The sequence below is a fragment of the Euprymna scolopes genome, chromosome 15 (assembly GCF_053919585.1).
Source record: "Euprymna scolopes isolate OS-2025 chromosome 15, ASM5391958v1, whole genome shotgun sequence".
NCBI lineage: Eukaryota > Metazoa > Mollusca > Cephalopoda > Sepiida > Sepiolidae > Euprymna > Euprymna scolopes.
In genome coordinates, this window is record NC_136496.1 from 127,847,115 (window position 1) to 127,863,934 (window position 16,820).

A 16,820-nucleotide genomic window follows, 5' to 3' on the forward strand; every position below is an offset into this window, starting at 1 on the left:
TGACAGTTCGTATTATTTGGATTATACTGTTCCCATCTTGGGTGTTAATTTCACAACGTTTCGGCCGATGTACCCTTCAACCTTCTTCAGGTGTATGTTATCGAACTCGTAAGAACTGTGGCGTAGTGGATAGATTACTCGGTAAAATTCAGTTGTAAAAGTTATACTTATGGAGGTTAAAAGTTCAATCCTCAGTGTGGGTGACACTTAAAATACAGTTACGAACTACGTGGATTAAATAAAGGGTTCGTTTAAAATCCCGTGCAGATTCTCGAATTCAACAGAAAGATTCCCATGTTCGATATGATACATCTGAAGAAGGTCGAAGATTACATCGACAGAAAAAAAATACTCAAGAGGAGAACAGTAGTACGAATAATCCAAATAATACGAATTAAAAATTCTCATCTCATAATTTCCGAAAAGTAAAGAATGACAGTATCTAATAGTTCAGCCAGTAATAATAATCATTCAAGTTTTGTGGTGTGTGTGTGTGTGTGTGTGTGTGTGTGTGTGTGTGTGTGTGTGTGTGTGTGTGTGTGTGTGATCCTTGTATCTTCTTCCTAAATTCAGGATTAAAAAATTTCAAACTTTCATATCACAGCATTACACTAATAAGCAAACTCCCACCCGTTCACTGTACAGATCCCTAGATGCCAGAACATTTTATATTCTGGTAGTTTCCCCCCCCCCCATCGGACCGCTTGCCTTTGGAATTCCTTTCCTCTTTGCTGTTTTACCGACCATACGAACATGCAGAAATTTAAATGCAATGTGATCAAACATCTTGCAGTCCAACTTCCAATCCATGTTTCCCTAGTCTCTTACGCTTCACTAACAATGTGTTTTGGGATTAACAAAACTTTTGAAAAAAAATCGTAAAATATAACATTTAACATTATTTTTTATTCTTTTTATATTTTCTCCTTTTACTTTTGTGCGTTACATTTTTGTGCGTTACATTTTTGTGCGTTACATTTTTGTCAATTGATTTTTTATCTGTTAATTTTTTGTCAATTTACTTTATGTTCGTTACTTTTTTTCTATTTTTATCCCTTATTTTTTGTCTATTTAATTTGTGTCCGTTACGTTTGTCAATTGACTTTTTATCCGTTACGTTGTGTCAATTGACTTTTTATCCGTTACGTTGTGTCAATTGACTTTTTATCCGTTACGTTTTGTCAATTGACTTTTTATCCGTTACGTTTTGTCAATTGACTTTTTATCCGTTACGTTTTCTCAACAGAAAATTTTCCGTTATTTCTTGACTATTTAATTTATGTTTGTTATTTTTCATTTTTTTCAACTATTAAACCATTTCTCTCTAATAGGTTCATAAAAGTAGTGGTTGAAGGGCAGAATTCAGAAGCTCACAGTATTAATGCTGGAGTCCTTCAGGGGTCCGTCCTGAGCCCAACTCTCTTCCTGGTCTACATCAATGATCTTCCAAATCACATCCTGAGGTCATTCGTATACATTTATGCTAACGACTTACTATCTATGCCAACACTTCAAAGGCCGTAAACGACCAAGTTCTCTCTGATTCTGTCTCCTATGATCTTGAGCACGTGATGCAATGGAGAAAGGGTTAGCTGGTTAATTTTAATGCATCTAAAACCAAGCTTCTATCTTAACATCATCAACGCTCTGATCCCCAACCGGCATCAATTGAAATGAATGGCTCTGGTCTTGGAGAGACTCGATGTTTTGACAAGATTCTACGTCTGACCTTTATTCTTGTTCTGAGATGGAACACATTCATCAAATTCTTTGTCAAGGCTGCTGGAAAAATGGTGGAATCTTTCTATCGCTCCAATAGATATCTCACTGCTGATGCAATTCTTTACCTGTATGAGAGCTAAGTACGTCCAGGGATGGAGTATTGTAGCCACATTTTGGCAGGAGCTGCTAGAAAGATCTTATTCTGTCTTGACGGTGTTCAAAATAGACTTCGTAACCTAGTGGGGATGCTCTTTTCTCTTCCTTGCAACCTCTTTCCCACAGAAGAGACGTTGCGAGCCTGTCTCTGCTTTATCATTATTTTCATGGCAAATGCTCAGCTGAGCTTCAATCTATGGTCCCCCTTGCCTGACTTTCAGGAAAAATATTCGTTTAACTGAAACCACTATCAATTCTCTGACTCTTTATGTGTGCCTAAATCTAAATGTAGATTCCATGAACAAAGTTTCTTTCTTAGAACTGCACGCCTGTGGAACTCTGTTGTGTTTTCCTGCTTTCCAATTGACTACAATATGGTCGTCTTCAAGTCCCAAGTTTTTGATGAGCCATCTCTTAAGTAATCTAATTTACAAATTTTCATTACTACGATATCTTCCCATTGACTATCGTACACTCATTAACTCTTATCCTCGAGTGGTCTCCAGGTATTGATAAGTGGTGACTCTTTTGTAAAAAAAATTGTTTATTTAATTTTTGTCCGTTAGTTTTTGTCAATTGACATTTTATCCATTACTTTTTGACAATTTACATTTTTGTTCGTTACTTTTTGTCTGGACTGTGTGGATCAAGAGAAGAAACAATAACGTACATAATAAGTGAATGTAGCAAACTAGTCCGAAAAGAATATAAAAATAGACACAATCAAACGGGGAAGGTAGTATACTGGGAAGTATGCAGACAACGGAATCTTGAACACTCTGATAAATAGTATAAACATAAATCGGCAGCAATACTTGGAAATGAAAGTCACAAAACAGAGAATCGCAACTCACAGAAATAAATTTATCGAAAAATTTTCCACAATATAACAATAAAAATGTCTGTAATAATACAATTAAAACAATCATCAAAATATATATATATATATATATATATATATATATATATATATATATATATATATATATATATATATATATATATAAATGGAACGTCTGGTTTATTCAAAATCGATAAACTAGAAATTTACAATCCCGTTTTCTGTGAAATTTTATAACAGTGAATCTTTATAATCTGACTCTGTTTTTAAATATTAAAAAGTAAATATTACCTTATTAAAAACAAAAACATTTATTCGTCGGGAAAATTTTCTGATTTCAGCCGATTAGCGAAAATACTTCGGGTTTACCATTTTGAAATGACGAAAAATAACGATTCTGACTATAACACACTTTTTTTTAAAATCGTTAAAATAGTAACACAGAAATTAATATTAAATAAAATAAAAATATTTTTCGTAATGCGGAACTATTTTCGCCATTTTATTTCCGGTAGAAATGAGCGGTCCATGAGTTGATGACTTCCGAATTACAATATTTCATTATCTGTTTAATCGATAAGTATAAAAAAAACACTCCCTATTTTTTTTATTTAAATTTATTGTGGCGGTCCTTACGATAAAATTATACCATTTTGAAATGACGAAAAATAACAATTCTGACTACACGTGCGTATAAAAAAACATTTTTTACCAATCGTTAAAAGCTTAAAACACAAATTGATACATATAAGAAATAAAGCATGAGTAAAAAAAATGGTGTTTTTTTTTCGATACAACTTATTTCAACAAACATCAAAATACACTTTTTCCGAGATGTTTTTATGAATGCTTTTCCTTTATTAAAACCGTGGTACACATTAGCGTTGTGCTTTAAATTAACAATTGTTGTTACATTTAAGAAATAAAGCATATGTAAAAAAATTGTTGTTTTTTTTCTTTTTTTTCGATACAACTTATTGTATTTATTGTACACATAGATTCGAAAACGTTGTCAGAAAACAAATATATAACAAATAAATGTTATCAAAGGCAAGATAAGTTACTTTTCTAACTAACTGGATAATTTTTTAATGTTTTTATTTAATGTAACATGTTTATTCAGTTCGACAAACATACAGGGTTTACCGATATGTTGGAAAATTCAAAATGGCGCCGAACGCTCTGCTGAACACGGTACGTTTGGGAAAATGAGTTAAAAATAAAATATATACAAAATACTGTTAGAAACTAGCGCAATATATGTTACTGTGACATGCGCTGACATATATTCGGTGGATATCGATAAATATGGATTAATATTGATAAATACGGATTAATATCGATAAATACGGATTAATATTGATAAATAAGGATTAATATGGATAAATATGGATTAATATGGATAAATAAGGATTAATATAGATAGATAAAATTTAATATCGATAAGTATGGATTAATTTATAAGTTCCGCTTTTTGTTATTATTTAGTGCAGTGAACTAAATATTATTGTATACGTTCCATGGATAATTAGGAATTAATAGGGATTAGTTTTTAATGCAAAAATGAGAACACATTAAAAAATATTCAATCGATAAAAGTTTGTATTAACCTTTGTTATGATGAGATGCATCAAACTAAGAATTATGTCATCAGTTCGATGCACAGTTAAGGATTAATATGGATAAATAACGATTATTATGGATAAATAAGGATTAATATGGATAAGTATTGACTAATATGGATAAATATGGATAAATAACGATTATTATGGATAAAGCAGGATTAATAGGGATAAATATGGATTAATATAGATAAATATGGATTAATATAGATAAATATGGATAAATAAGAATTGTTATGGATAAATAAGGATTAATATGGATATATATGGAATAATCTAGATAAAAAAGGATTAATGTTGTGGTGGCACACATTCATTTGCATATGTGGATAGTAATTACACATAAATAGGAAGACTTAGTTAGTCTGAGGGTGTGTTCACCAGAAGCCACCGAAGGCCGCCGAGAGCAGATATGTTTCTCCAGCAAATACTCTCTTATTTGACACCATTATGTAAATATCCTGTAAATATACCTTTTCCTAATACACTTCTTATTTGATCTACCTTTGTTTGTTGAGTCGTGATTTGTATTGCTTTCTACGTTATTTGTTTCAACCTGCAAACTTAACAGTGACGACGAGGATGAACGTCAAATATAACAGTTTGACGAAGAAATGGAAAGAACTCACTAAAAAAAAAGTACAACGCAACGGTTTACCTTTCTAAGGAATACAAGTTTTGACGAACGAAATAGTCGTAAAAACGGATTTTACGCTAAAGAGAAGTTATTTAATGCAGTGAATTAAATATTATTGTATACGTTCCATGGATAATTAGGAATTAATAGGTATTGGTTTTTAATGCAAAAATGAGCACAAATTTAAATATATTAAACCATTAAATTGGCATAAAGCATTCATTCTAAGTCAACGGGCTATAACATTTGCCCATTTTTAACGGGCTAAAATATCTAGTTTTGTTGTATTCTTGAGAAAGAACCAGTCCTGGATGTGGTCGTGCTTTTACTAAGCAGCTCGCCCCCACCTCACTCTACCCAGTCACCGGATGGAAAAGCTAACACAACTTGTAATTTACGAATTGACTCATACAAGACAAGGACGTCTCTTTCAACATGACTGAAACAAACTACTAACAGGTGTACGATAGAGATGCGCACATTAAGAAATTTCTAGACTTTCTTCTTGAAATGTGTCGGAAAATAATGATAGATGTATTACTTGGACTACTATTCTCATCCGGGATTTTATCTCCACAAAGTTTCAATCGATGTAACCTCCGATCGTCTTCAGGTACGTCTTGTCGAACTCTGGGATCGGTAAGGAATTTCGAATGGAACCCCTTGTTAATCAACAGGGGTAACGTGTAATTCAAGTATGGATTGTAGGAGCCTTAAACCTATTTAATAAGAATAGTGTCCAGTCTGCTAAAAATCATACTAGAATTATTAACAAAGATTCGTGGCGTAACGGGTAAAAGTGCTTAGTTATAATTAGTTCTAAATGACATTCTTCTGTAATGGAAGGTTCAATCTGTGGGCGATACAAATAATACAATTATGAATGACTTGTGAATTCTGACAGAATGTTAGTCCCGCGGATAAAATGAAAGGTCCGTTCAAAACTCCATACAGATTCCCGGGTTCGATAAGATGCGCCTGAAGAATATCGGAGGTTACAAGGGAAACGTTGTTTAAATAAAACTCAAGATAAGCACTATAATCCCAATAATCCAAATTATCAATCCTCATTGTAAACAAATGATAGCGCTTTCTTGAAATCCAAAGTGATTATATCCCAAAACAACTATATATATATATATATATATATATTCACGGGTTGTTTTTGTGTAGGGGGTAGATGCGTGTAAATGTGAGGGTATAAGTAGTTAACTTTATGATGAGGAGCGTTTAATGATTTTGTATTTGGTTTCATATTCATAAAACTATTGTTTCGTGTAGAGAATGCGGCCATATGTGTAAAGGTATGAGTGTTCGTCTTTTATAAAAAGGTGTTTATTCTGGAATAGTAGATTATTATGTTCTCAGTTAATGAGAATAGCTGGAATGTTATTCGGAAGAAATTATTATTTTTTAAATCGGGAAATGGTAAGGTAATTGTATGCCGATTAGTGTATGATCCAGTTAAGGAGAGTGTCACAGCAATGTAGTTATGTATATACCTTCCCGGTCTTGACTGGGGGCGGTGAGAGAACTTTAGATTTAGAGAGAAAAATAGGAACTACTTCCTCTAAAGATAATGGCGATCGTGATGATGTTTCTCCTAGGATGTAGGATTTTATTATAACGAATAAATGTGTATAAAACGGCATTCTAAAGTTACATAAGATGGTAGATAATAGTTTAGACATAATAAACTTGTATGTAGCATCTGTTATTGCAAACCTTAATTTAGTCAAGAGGGGAATTTCTGCAGTCAAATAATATATATGGAGATAAAATGAATAAAAGGAATAATTATAAATACGAAAGTACAGCTGCAGGGGAAAATAAATAAAAAAATAAATATAAAGATGTGCACCTGACCAACAACGAGAATTACTCTCGTCCTCGGAGGTATGTTTTTGACTGCTTGTGACATGTAAAAACTGTGTTTGTATTTTTTTTCTCTATAGAATTGTGTGAAGAGTTTGTTACATTCTAAAATACAGTGATAACATATTTTTACTATTTCTGAATTAATATGTGGCGTTTGTATTGCTATAATGTTTTTCTTTTCTAGGCGAAACAGTACTGTATGTAGATGACAATATATATATATATATATATATATATATATATATATATATATATATATATATATTAGACTTCATTTTATTCCTTTGCTATGACAATAACTTTTTCTGCAATTTATATTAATTATTAGTGCAGATCTTGGCTACTAAATAAGCTATTATTCTCCAAAATGAGCCTACCAAGGCCATGAACCACGTCACTGCTTTCTGCTTTATTTGGAACGATTTTCATAACAAACAAATAGCAGTTCTAATACTATTATTGGAAATGTTTTTAAAAATGATTTCCAAACAAGAGGCACTTGGCGTACAGGTAGAGATTTTTTATTTAAATGTGTTATCCAGAGAAAGAATTTGGAAATCATTAGCCGTAAGATAAGAAAATTGTTGAATAACATGTTATCCTGGCATCCGACGGTACGCCATTTTGAATCTATGCTGAATTTCTAAGCTCGGCGCTGATTGGTGCAAGCATACAACTGTTTTTTTTCTGTTGTTGTTTTTTTAGCCAATCAGAATTCATTTTTCATGCTAGCTGAATACTTATTGGAAGATTATAAAACGGACAAAATACTGTTTACTTCCTTTATTTTCCAACAATAAGACGTGTGACAACAACATCATCTACGTTGCTTTGATTAACTCCAGATTTCTCTGTTGATACTTAACAGTAACCACTACCAGAATCCATGCCTTGACTTCGACAAGAATTACTATTACTGTTGCGCATGCGCAAATTTATTCATAGCTTTAAATGGTTTAATTTTAAATCTTTCTTATTTATCTGTCGATAACTCAAATTGTTGTAAAACTAATCATAGCTTAAAGTAGTTTAATTTTAAAACTTTTTATCTGTCTGTTGAATTAGCTCAAACAATAGGGAACATGGCCGGAGTTTGCAATAATAAATACGAAATCTGCATGAATTATTGAATGCGCTCGCGAGTTATTGAATTCAAACGATCTATATACGATAGCATAATCAAGAAAATATGAATTTCTTTGGAAATAGATAGAAACTTGTATAAAATTAATTGAGGCTACATTTATAAATGCCTTGCGAGTTTTATTCCTGTGATCATTTATTTACTGATGTTTTGGACATCGCAGTGAAACTATGAGGAAACTCTTTTAGCTTGCATGTCATCATCATCATCATCATCATCATCATCATCATCATCAGAGCGGAAATGGCCGAAGCAGTTTACGATTTGAAAGCTGTGTAAACTGTAGAGGGCAGATATTAATTTAATATCGCCTGTCCTTCTACATTAATGTCATTAAGCATGCGAAGGGTGGTGTTAGGGCTGGGGTTAGGGCTGGGGTTAGGGCTGGGGTTAGGGTTAGTGCTTAAAAATCATCGTCGTCATCATCATCATCATATGAATCCGAAGATTCTATTGTTTGCATTGGTTTCCCCGGTATCTTTCTATTCAAAATCATTTCTAGAAAGACATCAGGCATTTACTAGACGGACCACGTGAAGGTTGCCAACATTCTAAGTGAAAGTGATTTTTGTGGAACGAACTGGATTCGAACTTGAAACACCCAGGTTTTCAGTCCATGTCGTTACCCACTAAATCACCGTCAACTCCTGACTCGCATTTGGTGGGATTTGTAGGAATATAGCAATAATAGGAGTAATAAGATACGCTTCACAAGCCAAGTGTGTTGCATGACAAATTTGGTACAATTCCTAACAGTAGTTTTGATACCGATAAGTGTTATTTGTTCTTAGTAGTAGTAGTAGTAGTAGTAGTAGTAGTAGTAGTAGTAGTAGTATGAGGAGTGGGATGAGGTGCAGGAGGAGCAAAAGAAGGAAACGTAACTTGTTATCTCCCTCTAACACACCGGGCATGCCAAGAGTGTTTCGTACCAAATGAGATGCAATTCCTACAATAATGTTGAGCCGATAAGTAGTTATTGTTTCTAGTAGTAGTAGTAGTAGTAGTAGTAGTAGTAGTAGTAGTAGTATGTTAGTATTTTTTTATGTACACGTGGCACACACGGATTCATACGAAATTTGGTGCATTTTTGACCAGTAGTTTTGGTGGCTATAGGTGTAAATAAAACGTGTTCAAGTGTAGTATAGACACATGAATGAATACACGGTGTTCTACTAATTGTTCCAAGTCTTGTTTTCAATAATAAGAAAAAAAGAAGATGCTCGGAATTTTTGTTGACACCCCATAATATTACCGTCAAATCGACCGACGTGCACGGACGCAATCCGGTTAACAGTGTCAAGTTTGTGCTCCTGATTTAAGTTCTGAGTGTCTCGGGAAGTGATTTCACGATAATTGGATATGAGACCGCCATTAAAAGTCCACCGTAGAGAAAGAGAATAGTCAGTTTTCTCTCTCTCTCTCTCTCTCTCTCTCTCTCTCTCTCTCTCTCTCTCTCTCTCTCTCTCTCACACACACACACACACACACACGCACACGCGCGGTCACGCGCACACACTCACACACACACGCACACACACACACTCACACACGTACACACACACGTATACACATACACTCACACACACGCACACTCACACACACACACGCACACACGCGCGGACGTATACACACGTATACACACACAAACACACACACACACACACGCACACAAACAGACACACTTTGTACAGAGTTTTTACCTGCCATTTTACAGGAGAACAATGCTTCGAGTAAACAAAAGAGTGAAAAGTACTAAAAAAAAAGAAATCCGCGAAAAAAATTTAGAAAACATTGAAAGAAAGAAGAAAGAAGAAAGAAATGAATAAGAGCAAACGAAATATGATATTAAAAGAAGGAAAAAAGAAAGAGAATTACATTGAAAAAAGAATGAAAAGAACAACATAAAATCAACAAATGGACAAACATCAAAACAAACAGAGTAACAGAAAAAAACAAAGAATGAATGTAAAACGAAAGTGAGAAGGTGAGATTTCTTTAGTTCTTTCCCACTGTAAGAACTTAGGCACCAGGGTCGGAAAGTGGGATCGAGAAGTCAGCGCCCCAGAGGAGGGTCACTGACCTGCAAAAATGCCTGGGCAGTCCCGTCGACATTCCCTGATATGAGGGATCTCAGGCGATTAGCAATAAACTAACACCTTCTCAAGAAGAGAAGACAAGGCCTGAGAGAGTGGACCTCCTAGAACTGCACAGAACTAAACTCTCACCACAAAATTAACAGGGACCAGATCATTATAGGAATGGTCTTATCTCTGTTGATTGGGGGGGGGCAGAATAACATATATGAACAGGAAGGGAAAGGCAGTGACGCACCGGATAAAGTGTTAAGTGGTAATCAGTCTTAAGCGACAGTAATACTCACAACAATCGTATTACTTACATAAGATATCTACGCCGGTCATAGCTGACAGAACGAGAAAAATCTACTACTGTGGATTAAATAAACGGTTCAGTTCAAAGTTTTTTATAGATTCATGTTCGATAAGTACATGCCTAAAGCAAGCCATAGGTTACATCGGTCGAACCAAGTTAACCAAGAATTTTGTCAGATCTGAATGTTTCAAACTTGCAGTACAAATCGTCAGGTTCTTTTTGTTTTTTTTTAAGAGCAAGAAGACTCTTAATCCAAAATCTGTTTCTATCGATTTTCTTCTACCTTCCACTTCACGCACCATATCCGTTTGTATTTTTAGCGCCTTTCTCTTTTTTTAAATTTTAATTACCTGATAATCTTGCCTTGGGTATATTTTTATGGACATCGGTCCAGACAAGGCAAGAAACTATGGTTTGGTGCCTGGCTTTGATAGATGCCATCTTAGAGCATCTTGTTGTATAGCCAAGAACCACACCTACTTTTAATATAAATTAGGATAAAAAGTTATTGTTTTAGCAAAAGAAAGAAATATAAATAATAATATAAAGAATAAAGTTTTATATATATATATATATATATCCTCTGAAGAGAAGAATAGCATTCTTTGAAACTCCGTGGAATAAAAAGTTTTTGAAAATTGTTTTTGGAGTATTCTGTCGAACGTTGAACAATAAATTTCTTTTCCTTATATCTTTTATATACAAATTCGTATTCCTGTCTGTTGGTTTGTTTGTTTGTTCACAGTTTGATTAATATATACAAAAGGTTCCTTACTTTACTCTCTCATTTATTCCTATATATAGTATGATTCTTGCAAACTAGATACTATAAAGAGATCAGCTCATGTGCATATTGCATTAAGAAAAATCGATTTTATTAAATAACGGTATCTTAGTTAATGTTTCTAGCGAGAGAATTGTTATAAGTGTTCTATTTTTAAATCGTTATTTAATAAATTTTAAACAATAATTATATTGATAGCATATTTACTTAAATTTATTTGGAATTATTATTCCAACATCGATTATTTTACAAATCTTTTTTTTATAGTTATTTGCCCCTTCGGAACATAAACAAAGAAAAAACTATCACCAAATAAAATAATTTGGTAATCTCAATAAATTTCTAGCTTGAAAAAATAATTCCGAGTAGATAGAAAAATATTTGGCTTTTATTGTTTTTTTTTTAATATTCAAAAAAAAAACACTTACGAAAAACTGAAGAAAAGATTTCATTTGTTTGTTTTTATTATTCTATAAACGGCTATACAGAAATCGTTAATTTTTTTTACGATGTGACGCACCTAAAAAAATAAATATTTACTTTTTTTGCCTAATACGTTTAAATAGCCTTTTATAAATAATATGAAAGAAATTTTGACAAGAAAGAAAATTAACATTATAGAGTGGGGGATCACTTTTCCATAGTAATTTAACGTAAAATGAGCACCCACTTTTTGCCCATCAAGCGTTCAACGAGACATGTCACCTCTAGCATTTTTTCAAGTTTGGCAATCGATGGGGCGGGGACAAAACACGACAAATACAATTTTTTGTTGGGGAGGCGGAAATTACATTTAAAACATAAAATAACGATAAATTTAATTCATTTTTATGAAACCACTCTGTACTTTCACCTAACAATTTAATAAACAAAACGAACCCCAAAATATGACAAATTACATGGGGGGGCGCATTACAATGTCGAAAAATTTAATTTAATTGTTTTTGGAATTAATTTTTGGTAATTCTTCATTTTTTTTAGGGGTTCTGCCTACTAGGCTAATTTTTTTTTTTTTTTTTTTTTTCGATCGCACGGGCATTCTTATGGAAACAAAAGTTGCAATGATTTATTTTTAATTATTTATTGGGGGGGGATTTTCTTTCAAGTACTCAATATCCGGAGAATAGTTTCTTCTCTTTGTATCCCTTCTGCCGAAATATCTGGTGGAGACTGGAGAGAGTATCACATACTTCTTTTTGGTGGCGATTACATTTACATGTTTTTATCCGTTCTTTTATTTTTGGAATTGTTGTGGGGGTATCCACGTTGCCCATAAGGAAAATGATTAGTATAGCAGGTATGTTCCAAACGGAACTTCCTGTCAACCTAGGTAACGCCGGGTATCCATGCTAGTATATATATATATATATATATATATATATATATATATATATATATATATATATATATATATATATATTCGATTGAAAACACGTTTTATGATCGTTCTTGAAGGAGATATTGTTTTTTTAAAATGAACTATAGCCCCCCTCATAATGTTTTTTAAAAATATTTTTACTTGTTTAATGTTTTTTTTGCGTTTTTAATAAAAGCGTTTATTATGTTCATAAACGAGACCGCATATTTTTTTTATATTAATATAAAAAGAATTTACTTATATACTGTTGTTTATAAAAGGGTAAAATCGATGTTTCTACCTCGCCGACTATGTTGTTTATTTAATTTATTTGGAATCGTTTATTTGGTAAAGAAAAAAAAACAGAAAACAAACAAAAAACATGTCAAGTGTTACGGGAGAACGAGAAATAATGCCCGGTATATCACATCTTAGGGGGTCTTGATAATCACTAAAAAATAGAAATTACTGAGGGAGATTTGGTTTTAAAAAGAAAATAATAAATTTTAATATTTTTTTAAATATAATTTAGAGACAGAGGGAGGGATAAAACCTATATCTCCCTTCGAAAAACAACCAACAAAAAATGAAATTAAAAAGATTCTTGATAAACGATAGCGGAGTTTTCAATAAAATTGATTAATAAATTTATTTAGTGATTACTTTCTTTCTTATTGATTTTAGAATTTTGAAGTAAAAATTAAAAAAATTAAAAATGAGTTAACGAGAGATTGTTAGCACATGGCATCTCTCGCGCCAAAAAAATATTTCGCTTTTAATTTATTAGTTAATTTTTGCAAAATTTGACAGGACGACAATAAATGTTGATAATTGATAAAATCATAATTTTAAATAACGCATGAGTGCATTTGGTATGAGAGAAAACAAAAACATAACAACAAAAAACTATCATAATTAAAAAACAAAACCAAAAGCGTAACGAAGAATCGAATCGCTCCCTGTTTTTTAATTTTGGGGTTTTGTTTTTTTTATTGTTTTTATGACTCCAAAGAACATCGTTAAAATAAGAACAAAAAAAAATTTGTAATTAACTTTGTATGAACATAATAAACGCTTTAAAATAAGTTAACTCACTAAGAACTTAGCCAGTTAGGTAGAAAACGGACACTTAGAAAATCGATTTTATTTAAAAAAAAAAAAAAAAAAAAAAAAAAAACCATTAAACAAGTAAAAATATTTTTAAAAAAATATTATGGGGGGCTATAGTTTATTTTAAAAAACAATATCTCCTTCAAGAACGATCATAAAATGTGTTTTCAATCGATATTTATTCAATAAGGGACCAGTTTTCCTACCTAGCGAAAGGGGACGAGTTTTCCCGAGACGAGTTTTCCCGAGACGAGTTTTCCTGAGACGAGTTTTCCCGGGACGAGTTTTCCCGAGACGAGTTTTCCCGAGACGAGTTTTCCCGGGACGAGTTTTCCTAAATTCATTGGAGGTATCTGAATTGGTATCGGAATCGGAAAAATTATAGCCTAATTTCCGATTCCAAACCAATTCTTTTCTTTTTTCTTTTTTTGACAATAAAAAATTAAACAAGCACAGATTGTTTTCATTAGAAGTTGTTCATTTACAACATAAGACTTAGAGGGGCCACAGAATGGGTTATAAATTTCATTTACAGATTTAACATGGATTCACAGAGTTTAATTTATTTTATTTATTGGTCATTTATCAAGCGATAACTTGCCTATTCCCTTTCTATCTTTTCGCGTTTATTCGCTAAATGTCTAGATGCCCCCATCCATTTGATTATTAAAAGGTTAAATGCTCTGGACGAGGATTTTAAATTTCGTTGGCGCCAGCTGTATATTGACAGTGTCTGTCATCGGCTTCTTCTGAAATAAATAAAATTTTATGACGGTTCTCTTTAGACGCAAGTGAAAAATATAGATGAAAAGCTCCGATGAGTTTATCAAAATCTTGAATGATGCATAAAGAGACTCGTCCACGGAAAACTCGTCCGTGGAAAACTCGTCCATTTTTACTATGTCGGAAAACTGGTCCATTATTGAATAAATATCGATTGAAAACACATTTTACTGTTCTTTTAAAAAAGATAAAATCGATTTACTAAGTGTTTGTTTTCTACATAGCTGGTTCCGTTTTTATTGGTTTAACTTATTTAAACCGTTTATTCAGTTAAAAAAAAAGGTGATTTTAGACGACGTAATATTTTTTTAAATATTTATATTTATTTACTGTTTTTTTTAAGAGCAAAATCGATGTTTCTACCTAGCTGGCTAAGTTATTAATGGTTTAACTTATTTTAAAGCGTTTGTTAAAAAACAAGTAGCGTCGAGTGTTACGTGAGAACAAGGAATAATGTCCAACGTCACAGGGACCATATCTTAGGAATTTTGATAATAATTAAAAAAAAAAAATAGAAAATTAAAGAAAATACTAAGAGTGATTTAGTTTAATTTTCGAAAAGTTGAACTATTTAAATTTAATACGGTCAACTTTGTTTCATCTGACCGTAAATTTATACATAATTGTTGTTATTGTTATTGTTATTATTATTATTATTATTATTATTATTATTATTATTATTATTATTATTAGCAAAGTGTAGTATCTGTTTTGATACTACACTTCATCTTTTCTGTCCTCGTGTTACAAGAAAAAGGTCTGCTTTTCCTGTAAGAACTTTAGATAAGTGGAAAATGAGATTAGGATAGACCGAGATTCGAACTTTGTAAGCAAGGTTCAGAAAAAGAATTTTGCATTGTTCAATTTAATACAAAATAGTTTAGATATGTTTGTAAAAAGAATTTAATTGTTCAATTTTTTTTCATGAAAACTGAATTAAAATAAGTTCAGCTAGAAAATAATGAACAATGTAATTTAGAAATATATTGAAAATAGGTTAGGTTGAAAAATAGGTTACTGATAATTCTTTGTCTGCAAAAGTGGTTTGGGAACATGTGCCGAACCACGTATGTTTAGGCCACGTGAGTCGATCACGTTTTGAAGCCATACATGACGTCATAGTAGGAAGGGAACTTCTCAATATAGGAGCTAGTCAGTTGAAGATCAGAGGCAGTCGGGCAGTCGAGTCTGGATCGAAGTCAGCACAGTCAGCCGGACAGAGCTGACATGAGGAGGGTCCCCCTTAGAGGCGAAGAGGTAGAACATTAAACATGTAAAAACGACTTTGAATTCCTTGACGTCATCATCATTCGACTGGTCGATCTGATAATAAAAAAGTTATCATGTTTTTGTAACTGTCGTCTTCGTGTCGTCATTCAACAATTAAAGGTATGTGTAATCATCTTTAATGAACTTTGTATTACCCCCATCCTAAGTAATGTGTCTCTCCATCATGAGGAATGATTATCCTCCCCTTCTGTGTTAGAAGAATTGGTCACCCCCTCTGTCCTCTCTAATATGTGTAAAGAAGAAACACCCACAAAACGGTATAAATTTATCTTCCCCTCATCAATGTGAATGTCCCCTTCTCCTTCTCTTCCTCGTCACCGTCGTATATATGTAACCGTCATCATAATTATGACTATATACAACACTCGGTCAGTGGAGGAGAAATCCTTTTTGACTGAGGATTTTTAGTTTTTGTTCCTATTTAGTGTGCTCAATTTTGGGGAGCTGAATTTTCATACTTAGAACTAATTATAAATTGGATGCTGCGTAATGATAGTATTCTTTGAAATAATCGTTGTTGTTGTTGTTGTTGTTGTTGTTGTTGTTGTTGTTGTTGTTGTTGTTGTTGTACTTTGGAATTTTTAATGTTGAAAAATTTGACAGAATGACAATAAATGTTGATGATTGATAAAATTATAATTTTAAATAACGCATGAGTGCATTTGGTATAAGCAAAAAAAAATAGAATTAAAAAAAAAAGTACCGAAGAAAAATCGAATCTTCCCCTCTTTTTTTTGTTTGTTTGTTTTGTTTTTATTAATATTTTCATTACTCAAAAAAAAAATAGGTAAATAAGAAAATGTAATACCTAAACACTAGAAATATAAAAATTGTAATTAACTAATAAATAAAGAGTGAAACATTTTTTCAGTGGGAGAAAGGCCGAATGTTGGAATTTCTTGTAAAGTCATTTTTATTTTTTATTTTTACTTCAAAATTGTTAAATCAATCATTAACAAAAGAGTAATCAATAAAAATATTTATTAATCTATTTTATCGAAAACTCTACTCCCGTTTATCAAGAACATTTTTTATTTCATTTTTTTTTTTTTGTCGCTTATAGTTTTGTTTTTTGAGGGAAGAATAGTTTTTTAAAAAAATTATA